The following is an 18339-nucleotide window of genomic DNA, read 5'->3' on the forward strand; positions in this document are numbered from 1 at the left end:
TTTACAAATAGATGATGAATTAGAAATGGGAAAAGAAGATGGAATTATGGGCAAACCCAGAACTTAGACGCAAGAACAAGGAAGTGCCGGGAGGTCCACGTGGTGGCTGGCTGAAGGTCACTGCAGGGTGTGATGTTCTAAAAATCATTACCTCCGTTTCCTCAGCCTGGCTACCTCCTCTCAAGTATTTACTTTCAGCAAAGTGTGGTATTGATAAGCTGAGCATAGGAACCTGAGATTCAGGAATGCATGCCAACATTCATGATTTGGAAGAGGAAGTAGAATCAATGAAGTAATCACAGAGCCTCGGGATTGGAGGGACTTCGGGAGAATACCTATGACAGCCTCTCCCTGAAGGATGAATTCCATGGGTATAAAAGACTGCGCCTGACCATCTTCTCTAAAATCACTGCATAAAGCCAAGAAGGCAAGAGCATTGGGAACCAGAGCTCGAACCAAATGCTGAGCACTATGGAGGCTTCAAGAGGAAGAATGAGGATTAAGAAAAGTTCATTCATTAGATCAAGTCTGATGGGGGAATCACTGGTATGAACAGTGTCAGCTGAGAAATGGAGGCAGAAGCCAGACTGATTATTAGTAATGCAGATAGAAAATATATTCTTCTACACTAAAATTTTTTAATTCTGTGGTTTTCGGAGCAGTTTTGTTTCCACGAAAATACACAGAGTTCCGAAATACCTTCTTTATCCCCACGCACAGTTTTCCTATCAACACCTTGCACTTGTTACAACGGATGGGCCAATAGTGACATTGTTATTAACTCAGTTCCATAGTTTGCATTAAGATTCCCTCTTTGTGCTATAGTTCTGTGGGTTTTGACAAATGCAAAATGTCAAGCATCCATCATTATAATATCATACAGGGTAATTTCACTGCCCTAAAAATCTCCTGTTCCTCATCACTCATCCTGCTCCCCTGCCCCAACAACCACTAATCTTTTCACTGTCTGTAAGTTTTGCCTTTTCCAAAAACTCATACAGTTGAAATCACAGTATATAGCCTTTTCAGATTGGCTTCGTTCACTAAGCAACATGTATTTACGGTTTCTCCATGTTTTTTCATGGCTAGATAGTACATTTCTTTTTATCACCGAATAATATCTGGATGGACCAGTTTGTGTATCCATTCACCTAGTGAAGCACGTCGTGGCTGCTTCCATTTGGGGGTACTCTGAGATGCTTTTCAGTTACAGAAATGGGAGAGGGTAGATGTAAGGTAATCGCTCGGCTTGAGGTTAGAAAGAAGAGGCAAGTCCTTGGGCTTCCTGAGCAGACACCGTGTGGTCAATTTCCAGTCCTGTCAAGCCCATATCTTGGCAGGTAATTTAGCTTATCTCCGTACCTAGGAGATAACTCTCCTTTCCTTCATGAGAAAATGACAGGACTTAAGAGCTTCTAAAATGTAAAAGGTATTAGGTATTTTCTTCAACAAACTACAAAGCATTGTTAAGTTTGTTTCCAAAATAAGTCAGGCTATTCGACGGCCTCATTATTCAATAAGGTTTTAGTAAAAAGTTATCCCACAGCCTGCCATTCTCTGCTGAGGTTTCAAATGCTCTGGAAATGATGCTGAAGACAGAAATGCCGAACATGCCCTGCCACCTGTACCACATCCTACTGACATCTCTCCCGGAGTGAGGAATGGCCCTGCGTCACACAACTTTAAGGAGAAAGAAAGCGTTTCCTAAAGCTTACCAAATCCAATGGATCACACATGACAGGGCTTCCCTTCAGGGTGTGAGGAGGAAGGCAACTTAAAACCATCAAAGAACAGACCATTAAATTTTCTCACAGTCTCAATGTTATTTGAGAAATAAGTTAAGCAGTACTATCATAGATCGAATGATACAATAAAATACAACAGGTGTGTAAAGGGTATCGAATCCTGGAATACTTCCCCTAGAATTCATTTTATTAATTTAAACAGTGAAATATCAAGGAAAGAAAAGTACATTAAAAAGAAAATGAAACCCCCTTGTGAAAAAAAAAAAAATGAGAACTTTAAATGTCAGCCTGGTTAATTAATAAGGCATTTAATTAAACAATGTTGTCCAATAAAAAATTAACAGTTATGGCCGGGACTGGTTTGGCTCAGTGGATAGAGCGTTGGCCTGCGGACTGAGAGGTCCCGGGTTCGATTCCGGTCAAGGGCATGTACCTTGGTTGCGGGCACATCCCCAGTGGGGGGTGTGCAAGAGGCAGCTGGTCGATGTTTCTCTCTCATCGACGTTTCTAACTCTCTGTCCCTCTCAATTCCTCTCTGTGTAAAATCAATAAAATATATATTTTTTAAAATTAACAGTTATGAATAGCACATCTTTGCCATGAATTGATGAAAGGGAAGAAAAAAATATTTAGACACTACCAATTGTCCACCAGATTCTATTCCTAATTTTATGCAATTTTGAAGGTATTATAATATTAACTTAATCTTTCCTGGATTTTAGGCTTCTCATTCACAGAACGTGGAAACATATGCTATTATCATTGAACCTTAATCAACAGTTATGTAACACTTTATAAATACTAGCTTATTTAAATCTCACAACCATTATTTGGTAGATACTATTATTGACTCTTTTTACAGATGAGGAAACAGAGGCAGAAGAGAATAAGTCAACTTTCCCACAGTCCCCAACTAGTAATGTGAAAGATGTGAGGCCAGACTGCAGACAGACAGGCTGGTCTTCACCATCATGCCCGGGGCCCTCCTGACCCTTTCGGAAATCTCTGTAATTGTCACCCTCTCTTACATTCCAGTAATCTTATAATTCAGACATGTTAGATGCAATTACAGTCTCCACCAACCTCTCACCTTTTCTGGCCCAGAGATGCCAATCAAGCTACTGGGATAATCAGCCATGTAAGCTACTAAGGACACCAAAGGGAAAAGTCCATCAAATGATCAAAATGCTTATCAAATTATTACTAGACCTATAAAGAGAATGGTGTGAATGTCTTAAAACCTTCCTCTCTCTCTACAAGCAAGGATTTTTCACCAATGTCTATGCATGCAGTTCACGGAACACTAAGTGTTACGCCCAGACTTCGTGATCCCCAAGGACCACCAGGAAGCCGAGTCCGATGCAATAAACAAAAGAGCCTTTTCCATGCTGGCATGGGCTCCTCCCACTCACGCCAACAGCATGGCGGAAGAGAGCGAATTTCGCCAAGTCCTGGGTTTTTACTCCGGTGGTGATGTCACTGCTTTGGCCAACCCTGATTGGGCTAGGGTCCAGTTAATGGAGGATAACTCCGCCCTGCCCCACAGTGGAGTAGGGAGTTTTATCCTCGCCCCGCCCTGCTCTCTCATAAGAGAAGGGCCCTTTGATCCCGTGCCCTTCTTGCTTGTGCTATCAGTGAGGTCCTGGACAAGGCTCTGGAAGCCCTTACTGAAGTCTGGGTTCTTAGAACTAAAGATTCCCAACACACAGGCAAAAGTGTTGCTCTTAAATGATTACAGTTAAAGCTGCAGAGCTGCCTGGGGGACTGAGTCACACACAGTAGACACTACCAGCAGATTAAAAAAAGCCCGAGGGGGAAGTGAAGATAAGTCTTCCTCTCCGAAAGCAAACACTCAGTTCCCATGGAATACACCGCTGGCTTTAAGCGGCCAAACACAAATCCAGATACAGATCTGATCCACAGCCACAGGCCATGAAAGAGAAACGCTGACAGCAAAGGGGCTGAGGAGTTAGTTCCAGATCGCTCTCCCACTCAAAGGACAAGTCGAGGTGTGAAATGAGACATCAAAGCGCAGGACTTCTATTTCAAATCATTTCATCTTCTTACAGAGCGCTTTCACCTAATAACAGGTGCCGTCCATCAAGCACTTATTTGCTTTCTTTCATTTACTGTTCAAAATTCTACACAACCACCACATGGAGTAGGTAGGCACAAAGTTTTACTCGGAGAATCTGTTAAAAATTAGACCAAGAAGGGAAAATGGAACCCTAAAATACCCTGTTTCCCCGAAAATAAGACAGTGTCTTATATTAATTTTTGCTCCCAAAGATGCACTAGGTCTTATTTTCAGGGGATGGCTTATTTTTCCATGAAGAAGAATACGGTACATATTTATTTTTAAATGAAAAAAAAGGAAATTTATTAACTGTATACGGTACGGTAGTACGGTAGTTGTCAACACAAACCAGACAAACTGTGAATCCTACAGTATCAAGAATTTACTCATTTATTCCATGACAATCATGTCATCATCTTCTGGAACATCATCATAACAATCCAATTCCTGAACTTCCTGGTGAATTTCTTGTGACTCCATTTCTTTCAGAATCAGTGGACCAAATCTCTCATGTAGCACTGTCTTTAAATGAGTACTTCTTGTCAAGGTAGCCTGCTCTCAGTGCATTTGCAATGCAACTGTCAGTGATTTTCTCCCATGAATTCTTACCCAAGTCACAACTTCTTGCAGTTTAGGTTTCACAAAGTTTATGGTAAATTAATTTTCATTCTGAGACAGAGCCTGGGGACCTTATTTTCGGGGTATGCCTTATATTTCACTCAGAAGGAAACCTGTAAGTAGGTCTTATTTTCGGAGGATGTCTTATTTTCGGGGAAACACGGGTAGCTCTTGGTTAAAGGCCTGGTCCTGCTCTGGCCCTCCCCTGGTGAGGTCTCCTTCATCCTCCCACAGCCTAAAAATGGTGCCACTGGCTCTGCTTCCCAGAGGGAGTGTCTGAGGCTCACACAGGTGAGCAGCCAAATTCCAGAAGGCACCAACATTCCAGTGTCCACTCATACAAGCCATTTGTGACAGAAGTACCAACCTACCCAGAAGAATAAATAAGAGCAGAAACAGTCTCTAGACAGCAAGAATTGGCAAATAAGGAACATGCTTTTTCTTATATTATACTTTCAAATATATAATCATACCAATTCTGCTGGAATTCAAAAATTTACTAGTAACAGAAGTTTTATGTATTTAGTATATATAGTCAGATCATAATACATAAAATTAGACATAAAGAACAAAGCAAAACCCAACCTTCATTTGCAAGCTGGGATACCCTGTATTATGTTAAGTCATTGGTTGGGGAAGAAATTGTTTTGAGTCACTAAGATTATTTTAACATTGAAATGTAAATACCACCAATATATGGTGTTCTACCAAAGTCCCAATGAAAGGAAAATGTATTGTCCTCTATCTTAAGGGTTAAGGAATACATGCCACTTTTTAGGAATGGTGTCCATCCATTCCAAATGCCAAGGAATTATGTAACAAGGAGCAGAGTACTTGATCACTTGGCCTAAGGCTTCTAGGGGTATTCTGATCACGTGGGACCTTAAACAGAAAAGCAAGGCACCCCAGAATAAAGTTCCAGAGCCAACGGCATCTGGACCAATGTAGTTAACCCTAATGCCTGAATGCTTTCTTTACTTACTTGATGAGAGTTCTTTCCAAGCTTGTGCCATTCAATGATACCAAGGGAATTTGAATGGGGAAAAATCCGAAACACTCAAGTATCAAGATACATTCTGACTTTACCTTTATTATCAGAGAAGACAAAGAAAAGTATCCAAAGTAATTTGGTCTTCGTAAGATCTTTTAAGACAATGTGCTATATCTTGGATTAATACCTTCTTACATATGACAAGTAAGAGTTTGCTTCTAGCCTTTGTGTATATGTATGTATGTCTGTGTATTTCCGTCTGAAGAAAGAAAACAAGGAGAGGGAAACTGCCTTTGTGAAAATAAAACTTTTCAGTCAGCAAACCTATAAAAAAAAAAGAGGGAGCATTCTTTCCAGAGGTAAGCTAGAGCCAGTTTATATCAGCTCATAAGAGCAACTTTTCGGACATTTCTACCAGCCAGTTATTAAGTACATTATTTAAAACTATAAAGTTGCACCTAAATGCCCAGCCAGAGTGGCTCAGTGGTTGAACAATGACCTATGAACCAGAAGGTCACAGTTTGATTCCAGGTCAGGACACATATGCCAGGGTTGTGGTCTCAATCCCCAGTGAGGACTTGTATGCATGCATATAAACATAACCAATGGATACAAGATACGGGGGGAGGGGGGTGTGAAGGCATATGTGGGGTGTAGGGGAGGCTGGGGGGAGGTGAAGGGGGGGAAAAAGGAGACATATGTATTACTATTTGTAATGCTCCAAACAATAAAAAAAAAAAAATTCCTTCTTTTTTATAGCAGCGTAGTATTCCATTGTATAGATGTACCGTTTTCTAATCCACTCATCTGCTGATGGGCACTTAGGCTGCTTCCAAATCTTAGCTATGGTGAATTGTGCTGCTATGAACATAGGGGTGCATATAACATTCTGATTGGTGTTTCTAGTTCATGGGATATATTCCTAGAAGTGGGATCAATGGGTCAAATGAGAGTTCCATTTTTAGTTTTTTGAGGAAACTCCATACTGTTCTCCACAGTGGCTACACCAGTCTGCATTCCCACCAGCAGTTCACGAGGGTTCCTTTTTCTCCAAATCCTCCCCAGCACTTGTCATTTGTTGATTTGTTGATGATAGCCATTCTGACAGGTGTTAGATGGTACTGCATTATTGTTTTGATTTTGCATCTCTCAGATGATTAGTGACTTTGAGCATGTTTTTATATGTCTCTTGGCCTTCCTTATGTCCTCTTTCAAAAAGTATTTTGGTCCAATGCCCATTTTTTTAATTGGGTTGTTTATCTTCCTTTTGTTAAGTTGTATGAGTTACCTGTAAATGTTGGAGATTAAACCCTTATCAGTGGTAACTTTGGCAAATATGTTCTCCCATGCAGTGGGCTTTCTTGTTGTTTTGTTGATGGTTTCTTTTGATGTACAAAAGCTTTTTATTTTGATGTAGTCCCATTTATTTTCTCTTTAGTTTCCATTGCCCTAAAAGTTGTATCAGTGAAGATATTGCTTCGGCATATGTCTGAGATTTTGCTGCCTGTGCATTCCTCTAATATTTTTATAATTTCCCATCTTTCATTTAAGTCCTTTATCCATTCTGAGTTTATTTCTGTGTATGTTGTAAGTTGGTGATCTTGTTTCTTTTTTTGCATGTATCTGTCCAATTTTCCCAACACCATTTATTGAAGATACTGTCTTGACTCCATTGTATGTTCATGCCTCCTTTGTCAAATATTAATTGAGCATAGTGGTTTGGATTGATATCTGGGTTCTCTATTCTATCCCATTGATCTACATGTCTGTTCTTATGCCAGTACCAGGCTGTTTTGAGAACAGTGGCTTTGTAATACAGCTTTATATCTGGTATGAAGATCCCTCCTACTTTGTTCTTCTTTCTCAGGATTGCTGCAGCTATTCAGGGTCTTTTTTTATTCCAGATGAATTTTTGGAGAGTTCACTCTAGGTCTGTGAAATATGTCGTTGGTATTTTAATGGGGAGTGCATTGAATATATAGATTGCTTTGGTTAGTATAGACATTTTAATGATGTTGATTCTACTAATCCATGAACATGATGTGTTCTTCCATCTGTTTATGTCTTCTCTATTTTTTCATGTCCTGTAGTTTTCTGAGTACAAGTCTTTTACCTCCTTAGTTAAGTTTATTCCTAGGTATTCATATAAGAGATTTTAAATGGACTAAAAGGGCTAAAGAAATGGACTATAAAATTACAGAATAGAAGTAATACATCTATAACAATAAAATATAGAGTAAGCACTTGAACACACAAACAAACCTAAGGAAATCACTCAAAATTAAATGGGCAGAAACAAAGATACATAAATGATCACAAGAACAGATACTAGATTCGGAAGACGAAGGAGATATAACACAGCAATGGTAGTTCTTGAAAAGTGAACACTTCATATGTGCAAAAAATATTAAAAGAGCTAATAGAGGAAAACTTTCTGATGCAAAGGCAGCCTTGAATCTACTGACATAAACCCACCCATGCCCAGACAGCCTGAAAAAGCTCAAATTCCAAAAGAATGAAAGAATCCTATAGGCACATCCCATGAAAACAGCCGGTTATGTGTGAGAGAGAGAAGCATTACCCTGATTTCAGCCTTCTCCTCCAGAAATACCCAACGCTAACAAAGAATGGAGAGAAATGTCTGAAAATCCAAGGAGACGAAAAAATAAACTCCAAGACTTGCTACTCAGCCAAACGGCCCTTTAGCTACAAAGGCAAGAAACAGCCATTCCGAAGCAGTCAGGAAACACAGTACCCACAGGACTTAAATCTGACGATGAAATCCAGCCAAACTAGAATGAATCAAAATTTTAGAAAGTCAGAAATGGCAAAACCATGATAAAAAGTACTAAATCCATTAAAAAAAAAAAAAAAAAAAAAAAAAAAAGACTAGTAAGAGAGCTATGGAAATTATGATATTAGAATAGAATAGAAATGCTATAATCCTCTCCATTGTAAAATTCATAATTGATGAAAATTGGGAACTGGCGGGAAAAGAAATGATATATAAGATCCGTGCTAATTTTTTTTCGTCTTTTATATGAGCCAGTATGCCTCCATTTGAAACAAGTAGTTTATGAGAAATTATTCCAATCACAACCTTTTTTCTATTTTCTTATAAATTAAGCTACTAAAAGATATCTTCAATCTCCCTTCTGGCAAAGAAGTCAGCAATTCTTTCCATCTCACTTCAATTTCTTTTCCTTTGCTTTAATTAAAGTCAATTTTATTTTATACCCTTAGGTAAAATAACATGTATGGTAAGATTCCATCCATCCTTCTGACTTGACCTATAGCAAACTCTAGATGGAATTCACAAAACGTTAGCATTAGAATTTCTGAGGAGTCAAAAGCTCTATGCGGATTTTTAACTGTGCAGGGGGTTGGCACCCCCAACCCCTGTGTAGTTGAAGAGTCAATTGTATTTCTAAATGGTGTTTTAATTTCTTCTTTTTTTTTTTATGTAATAAGAATGTATTGCTCCACTGGGATGGCCTACTGGTTGAGTGTCGACCCATGAACTAGGAGGTCACGGTTGGATTCCAGGTCAGGGCACATGCCTGGGTTGCGAGCTTGATCCCCATTAGGAGCATGCAAGGGGCAACCAATGGATGTTTACCTCTCACATCAATGTTTCTCTCTCTTTGTGTCCCACTCCAATCCTCTTTCTCTAAAAATCAATTTAAACTTTTCAAAAAAGAGTGTATCATTTCCCCCCCCCCCCAAATAAATTACTTTTTAACAACAACAAAGAAAATCTTATCATTACTACCTTAAAAAAAATGAATTTTACTAGTTTTGCTCATCTCCATTCCCACCCATGCCCATCAGTCCAGGTTTTGGTCAGGGGCATGGTGGTGGCTGAAGGCACAGCAACCAGGCTGGGGTCAAACCATGGCTCTACTGATTACCAGATTTGTGACTATCCACATGTTGCTTGACCTCTCTGTGCCTCAGTTTCCTCGTATGTAATAGCACCTTCCTCTCAGTGTTGTTTTGAGAAAACAAGACCAGGGTGGCCCAAAGTAGAATTACCATTGTGAGTATGTAAAGCACAGAGCTTATTTATGTATTACTATTTTTGAACCTACTTTTGCCCCACCCTGTATCTATATAAAGTGCTGAGAACCATGTGTGACATCTATACGGTAGGTATGTGCTCTCAAAGTGTCGGCTCTTATTATTCGAGGGAAAGTGGCGGTGGGGTAGGAGACAGGCAGGGAGTTCAAGTGTCCCAGGCAGTGAGTCACTCCACAGACTTTCTCTAAGAACGGTCCTGGCCAAAGCTAACACTGTGCTGCTCCTATGCAGTGAGTCACTGCTCCCCACCCCCCGCCGTTCCTGTCAGTCCTGTCAAAGGGTTGTTTTATTCGCTTCTCAAGCCTTCCAAAAACATTTGGAATCTGCACAAAAGAAGAAATATGAAACTCTCGGGCAGTGCGATAAGGAGTTCTAAGCTTCGGCCCCAGGGCTTTCTTTGCAACTCTGGCTGGAGTTTCTGTCACCACACTCAGGTGTGCCTCCGAACTCCCCAGGCCCCGGGAGACGCAGCTACAGCTCAGGAGCTCCAGCAGGTGCTCCAAGACATCAGCCCTGAAAACATCCCAGATACACACAAAAACAATACGCAGGTTGTCCCACTTTAAAATAACAGAGTAGCCAAAACCGGTTTGGCTCAGTGGATAGAGCATCGGCCTGCGGACTGAAAGGTCCCAGGTTCGATTCCGGTCAAGGGCATGTACCTTGGTTGCAGGCACATCCCCAGTAGGGAGTGTGCAGGAGGTAGCTGATCAATGATTCTCTCTCATTGATGTTTCTAACTCTCTATCCCTCTTCCTTCCTCTCTGTAAAAAAAATCAATAATATATTAAAAAATAAATAACAGAGTAAGTCTCACTGATTCTTTGCAAAGTTAAAGCAGAAGGGCAATCCCTGCAAAGCATTGTAGCCGTAGGGTAACCTGGCCTAACAGTGCACAGTTAGTTGGTCAACAAGTTAACATTGTGGTCAATTTCCTGTCAGTTTTCACTGTGTACTTGTACTACCTGAGACACACATTCTGGATTTGGAAAGAAGAAAGCCAGGACTCTGGTGGGATCCATACACCACTCGCAGCTGAGTCCTTCCCATCACCACACCGAGATCACAGCGGTGGCAGATCCCTGGCTTCTGCTTAAACAATTGTGAAGAGGGATGAGAACACTCTCCTTCGAGTGAAGTCTGTCACAGCAAACTGGGGGAAAGTGAACAATGCATTCTGGGGACTGTGGTCACCGCCCCTTTATTCCCTCTGAATCGGGGTCCATTTCACTCGTCTCTCACCACATCACACACCCCCCCTCTCCCCGCCATCCTTGGTCAAAGAGCCCATCTGCCAGGCTGCAGTTAACACTGAACAACTAGCCCAACCGGTGTGGCTCAGTGGTTGAACATCGACCTATGAACCAGGACATCATGGTTTGAGTCCTCCATCATGGTTCAATTACCCGTCAAGGCACATGCCCTGGTTTTGGGCTCAATCCCCAGTAGGGGGCGTGGAAGAGGCAGCCAATCAATGATTCTCTCTCATCATTGATGTTTCTATCCCTCTTCTCTGAAATCAATTAAAAATATATTTTTTAAAAATGAAACAACTGCCCTGACTGGTTTGGCTCAGTGGATAGAGCGTTGGCCTGAGGACTCAAGGGTCCCAGATTCATGTACCTTGGTTGTGTGGGTGCATCCCCAGGAGGGGGTGTGCAAGAGGCAGCTGATCGATATTTCTCCCTCATCGATGTTTCTAACTCTCTATCCCTCTCCCTTTCTCTCTGTAAAAAAAAAAAAAAAATCAATAAAATACTTTTTTTTTTTAATGAAACAACTAACTCTCCTTTTGTTCGCTGAAGGCACAGGTAGTGACTGGTCAATAAGTCCTCTGATCAGCATGATCACACCCAGGTGACAAAATCTGGCCAAGCCAAACACTTGAAAGTTTTCCTTGATTTGAGGGAACTTATTGATTCCCCGCCCCCTCCCATGAGCAATCCGTGACTGAGACTCTTGTATAGGCTTTCAGAAATCCTGCAAGTCCCTCACAGGCCTGCATTCCCCTGTTGCAAACCCTCAAGAATCCAAAGACTCCAAGCTGAGAGAAAAAAAAAAACCTCGAATACATGAAAATCAAAATGTGAAGAAATTTTACCCAGGATGATTGATATCCTGAAATACACAAAACTCCTCCTCTGAGGAACTTTCATAAGTACCACCTGAAATTTAAGCAAACCATGGAACAATTTGCCATTGACTATTTACTCATGCCAACTGCCCATAAAAATCCCTCTCCTGCTTTTGCAAGGGCAGAAAGCAAGAACAAATTACCTATTTAGGCCTGAGATTTCCCGGCTTAGCGCAAGGCAGGAGACTACACTGCAATGCAATGTTGAAGGAGCTGATTGAGTGAATTGGGTTTTGTTTTTTTTGTTGTGTTGTGTTTTATTTTTTTTACATGCACATCCCACATTAGAGCTAACGCGTCAGAATAGCAGGCATCCTTAACTGCTTTTATCTATGAAGCAACCAGAATGCAGATTTCCCCACTAACCTACTGCACTTTTTCACAGTGTGATTATGCAGCACAACGAACGCATCTTTTTGGCACGGTTTGCCGGCCTGCCTTCGCTATTGGGAGGCTGTCGGTGGTGCCGCTGTGATAATAAATCCAATGGAGTGAATCTGCGTTCCCTCACTCTGGCTTTCAGAAACGTGCTAAATTATCCCATATTTTCACCGGGCTCTAAACCCTCCACCCTATCTGATTTTGCACAGATGTTCAAGAAGAAATCTTTTTCTTTTTCTTTTTTTTTCTTTAAATGAATGTCAAGGGCCTGGCAAAGTACCGAATCAAAAAAAAACCGCCAAGGTCAGCACTGTGTTGAAAAGCTGATTATGAGCTCACATCCTTCTCTCTCCAGTTCCTCCACTTCCAAAAAAGTAAACATGGAAACTATCACACTAGCCCAAGGCCTTTAAATAAGCAGGAAGTAGGCAGGTTACAGGTAGTTTTTCTCTGCTGCTTTATGCTGAACTTTAAGAAGCTCTTAGTACTGTTGGTGTTTGAAGGGTGCTTTGCTAGAGGCAGCCCTGTGGTTCTCATTCTTCTGACTACAATCCCCGGGGAGGGGAGGTCATGGGGAAATTCCGAGGGGGTCACAGAAGCACTTAGTGACACTGGTAAAGTAGCCTGAGACCAGTCCCATCTCCTGTACCAACCCCCATGACACCCTATTTTTAGAGCCTTGCTGATTCGCCAGTATCCCCCTGCTTCCCATCACTTCCTCCCCGTGGCCCCCAAGCACTCCCTAAGCAGCCAAAATTAAACCTATAGCCTGGTGTCTGCTGGATTCCTCCTCAGAACTAATCTAATTCCTCCTGTGGCTAATCACAACTAGAATTCCCAGACTTGTTCCCACCCCGCCCCGCAGAACAGCTCGAGCAGAGGAAGCACAGCAGGATTTCCAAATTCCAAGTTGTCAGAGACATCTTCCCTTTGTTCCATCCAGCAGGAACTGCTAAACGGAAGTGAGGTTGACAAGCATCCAGAGAGTGGAAAATCTGTGGTCAAGAGATGTATTAAAAAGAAAAAAAACAGCTCTCGGCATCCAACCTAGTTCACAGTGACATGGCTAAACACACCAAGAAGGTGGGAATTGTCGGTAAGTACGGGACCCGTTACGGTGCCTCCCTCAGGAAAATGGAGAAGAGAATTGGAATCAGCCAGCACGCCAAGCGCATTTGCTTCTTCTGGGGCAAAACCAAAAAGAGGCGAGCCGTGGGGATCGGGCACTGTGGTTCCTGCATGGAAACAGTCACTGGTGGTGCCGGACCTACAACCCCACTTCTGCCGTCACAGTGAAGTCAGCCGTCAGAAGACCGAAAGAAGCTCCACAGTTTGAAACATAGCAAGCCTATAATAAGTGGGTTAATTTATATTAAAAAACAAAAAAAAAACAAAAAACAAACAAACAAAAAAAAAAAAACACAGAACAAACCTCTCAGACAAACTGTATATAATTTTCTGTGTGACAGTGAGAAAGACAAGATGGAAAAATGTGAATGAGTGAGTGTGCAGATACAGGAAGAGGTACAGGTGTGCTTAACAGCAAACCTATCATGTAACAAATCATATGTGATCTCTTCAACTGATCCATAAATACTGGACTGAATCTGCGCCCTTAGAAAATAAAAATTTTCAGTAACTTTTTAACAATTTAAGGTCTAGCCTTATTGTTGCTTCTACTATTACTGCTTGGTGCGTAATTTTATCATCTTCTACTGTACCTTTTTACTGGCAAAAAAAAAAAAAAAAGTGAACTTTCAGTTGACCATGGCAGGTAAGTCACATGCCTGCCTGCATCACTTCTCCCTCCCAAAATCCTACCAAAGTGACAGGAAACCTAACTTTTGAAAGGAACAAAACAATATGCAGTATAGCAGCAGAGACAAGAGCAGACAAGACATTTCACTGACTCCTGGGATGATGAGAAGCAGAGAGAAGGAAGTGGTGATTTATATCCTGAAGGATGTTCAAAGTGGTTCCAACAAATAGGCCAGTTCCCACCTGTGTCCCTGGGAGGCTCCTGCTGAAGGGAAGGGTGAGGAGTGGGGTGGAACAGAGGATGCAAATCAGATACAAAGGGATGGACCTGGGGGTCCTGCTCCCCTCCCCATCTGCCCCAATTGCCAATGCAGAGGTGTATTATCCAAAGAAGTTGAGGAATAGAACTGAATATCCAAGAGCAAATTTTGTCATACTTATTTTTGTCACAATTGGATCTCTATAGGGTGTCAACTTAGATCAAGGGGCCTCCCTCCTGTCTGCCCACATGCTCCATCCTGATACCATCTTTAACCTAACCTGTAAGCAGTGGTCTGCAGTATCATCTCTTCCGAGGCACAATTCAAATATATATGTGTCTTTCCTTTGAGATTGTCCTCAACTTTTCTCCATTTCAATAGATTCCTTCTCTCTTTTTGCTCCTCTGCAAGCAGACAAATTTGTCGAAGGCCTTCTTTCTGCCTTCGTGCCTTTTTATATAATTTCCTTTTGCTGTTTATGGAGTGCTTTCTCACATCTCGTCTCCTTCAAGAAGTATCCTGGGTTCAACTCATATCTTGTTCTCAAAACAAATCCCTCTAGCTTCCTACACAGATTAATAAATGACTTTCTCACCTTCCCAGACACTCAAGCCAAAACTCTGGAGTCACTTTAGTTCCTCCCTTTCCAGAATCCCCTGCATCTAATCACTCCAAAAACAAACCACAAACAAACAAACAAAAAAGCAGAGAAGTTAAGCCGGGGAGATCAGAAACTCACAGTAACACCAGGCACAATGAAAAAGAGTGATGTGATTCAGGCCTGAAAATGCTGCGAGAGGTGGTGGGAGTTAAGGAAGAGATCCCATGAGACCCAAGTCCCCTTCCTACATCCCGCTTCCAGAATCCTCAGCTTATCCCAGGCAAGGCTGGTGGAATTATTCTCTGGAGAATCTGAATGCACACATATTGACATTGGAGAATTTCTTCCAACAAAAAGACCGATTGCTGCTTCATCACTTTAAAGACAAAGCAACAGTTGACAAGCCCTGTCCACATATCGTATTTTTTTGTTCCTTACTCTTAATATTTGCTCTTAATAAACAGCCACGAATAAGCAAACATTTAAGGAAAATCAACAAAATGAAAACTGGAGCCAAAACACAGAGGGGGAAAGCCTTCGAAAGCAGGCAGACATTGCAGGAAGCAGAGGGGGATAAATTCTTTTAATCTAGAAATAATATCCCCAGAGAGAATACCATGTCTCAAAATATAGGGAGAGATGCTATGAAAAAAGGGCAAGAGCTCTTAGAAATTAACATACAGATAATTGAAATTTGTGTTTCTCTAGTTGGCTAATTTGAGGACATTTCGTAGGAAGTTGGGCAAAAAATAAATAAATGGAAATGTTAAAAGTTAAGTAGGACATCTTATAAAAAGTCAAATAATCAAATAAGAGGAATTACAGAAAGATTTTTTTCCCCCTCAAGAAATGTCCCAGAGCCCCAGCCAGTTTGGCTCAGTGAATACAGCATCAGCCTATGAGACTGAAGGATCCCAGGTTTGATTCCGGTCAAGGACACATGCCTGGGTTTCGGGCTCAATCCCCCTTAGGGTCGTGCATGAAGCAGCCAATCAATGATTCTCTCTCATCATTGATGTTTCTATCTCTCTCTCCCTCTCCCTTCCTCTCTGAAACCAATAAAAAAATATTTTTTTTAAAAAGAGTGTCCCAGAGTGATAAACAAGGGTCTACAGTTTTAAAAGAAAAGCAAATGCCCAGCATAAGTAATTTAAAAGGGCCCACTGAGATATATACCAAAAACTGTGAAACTTCAAATTATGAGAAATTAAGTGAAGATTCAAAAATGTTTCAGAGAGGAGAGAGAAAATAAATCAAATACAAAGGATGCTAGACGACAATGGAGTAATGTCTTCAAAATTTCAAAGATATTAATTTCCTTTTAATTCCACATGTAGTAAAGTTATCAAGCAATCCTAAGAGGAAGGGAGAGAGATAGAGAGCTAGAAACGTCGATGAGAGAGAAACATCGACCAGCTGCCTCCTGCACACCCCCTACCGGGGATGTGCCCCAAACCAATGTACATGCCCTTGACCGGAATCGAACCCAGGACCTTTCAGTCCGCAGACCGACACTCTACCACTGAGCCAAACTGGTTTCGGCAAAAATCAAGTAACATTTTAAGAAATGAATTATCTCCAGGAAAAAACAAAGTCTGTGTGTGTGTGTTTGTGTGTATTTTGTTTTTTGTTTGTTTGTTTTGGGGTTTTTTTGGGGGGGTGGGCGGGGGGAGCAGTGAACACTTTACTCGGTGATAATAACATATATAACAATTACTGCATTAGCACTGTATTATAACTACATGGAGGGGGAGAGCAAGAGATAAGGGTTCAGACAGCTGTCACTGTCTACAGCAGGAGTTACCAGGGACCTGGAAGTTTTAACCACTTAAGACAGCCTTTCGACTCATCATCCTGTGTTCCTATCTTCCACCAAAGCTATTAGGTCTAGTAATAATTAATGTCGTTTTCTAATACTTTTTTAAATCGAATTTATTTAAACAATACAACAAAATTTAATCAACAATATAGTTGCCGTTGTTTTCTACTACTTGTGCCCAACGCTCAGGAAGCATTTTAATCCCTCTGTTGTAAAATTCTTGTGATTTTGATGCAAAAAATTAGGTCAATGCATTTTTGAGGCATTCTTCATTATTAAATTTTTTTCCAAGAAGAAAGTTTTGCAAAGAACGAAACAAATGGTAATCAGAAGGGGCAATATCAGGAGAATATGCAGGTTGAGGGAGAACTTCCCATTCCAACTGGCGCAGTTTTTCAGCAGTGATTCTTGCAGTATGCGGTCGTGCGTTATCGTGGTGAAGAATTATGCCCTTCCGATTAATCAGCGCGGGTTCTTTTTCTCTTAAAGCTTGGGCTAACCTTTCCAATTGGGCACTATACACTGCACTTGCAATGGTTTGGGTAGATGGTAAAAGTTCATAATGAAGAATTCCTTTAAAATTCCACCAAACACACAACATCACTTTTTTCGCATGCAAGTCAGGATTTGGCGTGGGCTGCGGAGCCTCATTTTTGTCCAACCATTGAGGCCGCCTTTTCAAATTAACATACAGCACCCATTCTTCATCTCCGGTAACAATTTGCTCTAAAAACAGCAAACGGTTTTGACGAGAGAGGAGCGAACTGCAAATTGTGACTCTTTGATTATGGTTGTTGTCGGTCAACTCATGAGGAACCCATTTTCCAAACTTTTGGACTTTGCCAAGTGCACGCAATTGATTGGAAATTGTTTTTTGTGAACAATTTAAAGTTGTCGCAAGCTCTTGTTGGGTAATTTGTGGATTTTGCACCAAAAGAGCGTGAAGAGCTTCTTGATCAAAATTGGACACACGGCCTCGACCACTCTTGTCATCTAACGAAAAATTTCCCTCGCGAAATTTCTCAAACCAACGCTGGCATTTTCTGGCGCTAACTGCATCTTGACCAAGAGCACTACAGATGTTTTTTGCAGCCTCACTTGCTTTTCTTCCTAATTGGAACTCGTAAAGCATGCAGTGCCGAATATGCTCTTCATCCGCCATCTTCTTAGCCCTAGTTCTGCAACAAAAACCAAACCAAACACAAACTTTTTCAAGCAAAACTTGTTAATTGCACTTCACATGTTCTGTAGATACCACGTGTTTGAAGGTTATGTCAATACAAGTCAACGCCAAGCAAGATTTTAACCGAATGTTTAAAAACGACATTAATTATTACTAGGCCCGATAGAAGGTTTCCCTACACCCTGAGGGAAGGGCTCCACCAAAATGAGAGAGAAAAATGCGAAAAGAAAATGACATAGGCTGTAGGAAGCAGATTTCATAAAGAGAAGCAAGGGGATTCCCAGGGTAACGCAGAGAGATCTCTGGTGCTGATGAGGTCAGAGAGAAACCCAACCCAGACTGCAGCAGCTCAGAAGACTTCAGACTAAATCTTCTCCCAGATAAAACACAGCATCTCCGAGCAACTGATGAACGGGAATATACGGAAAGGGATCTAGGCATGAAGTGAGAGCAGCCTTGGAATGAATTAGGTAAGTATACGGAAAATGAAGCAAAGGAAAAGTTAGGTGATTATTAACTCCAAAGAAAGCAAAAATTGAGCAAAAATGAAAAGCAGCCATGGTATGAACACAAGCCACATGACTCACTGCATGGCTCCGCCGTCAATAGTCAAAGCAGAGCATTGCAATAGCATGACAGCAAGTCTGGAGCTACTGGGAAGTGTGTCTTTTATTCTTGTATAGCTGCACATC

The 18339-nt window shown here is 41.3% G+C and overlaps 1 protein-coding gene and 1 pseudogene across 2 annotated transcripts in view; one reads left to right on the plus strand and one right to left on the minus strand.

Moving 5' to 3' along the window:
• FARP1 (FERM, ARH/RhoGEF and pleckstrin domain protein 1) overlaps positions 1–18339 on the minus strand; it is a 276447-nt gene that overhangs the window by 243651 nt on the left and 14457 nt on the right. The window lies entirely within an intron of this gene.
• On the plus strand, positions 12997–13369 carry LOC311619631 (large ribosomal subunit protein eL43-like; annotated as a pseudogene). The gene has a single exon. The product of its transcript is annotated as a large ribosomal subunit protein eL43-like (transcript).

The sequence above is a fragment of the Pipistrellus hanaki genome (genome assembly GCF_964339955.1).
Source record: "Pipistrellus hanaki genome assembly, chromosome: 3".
Classification (NCBI taxonomy): Eukaryota; Metazoa; Chordata; class Mammalia; order Chiroptera; family Vespertilionidae; genus Pipistrellus; species Pipistrellus hanaki.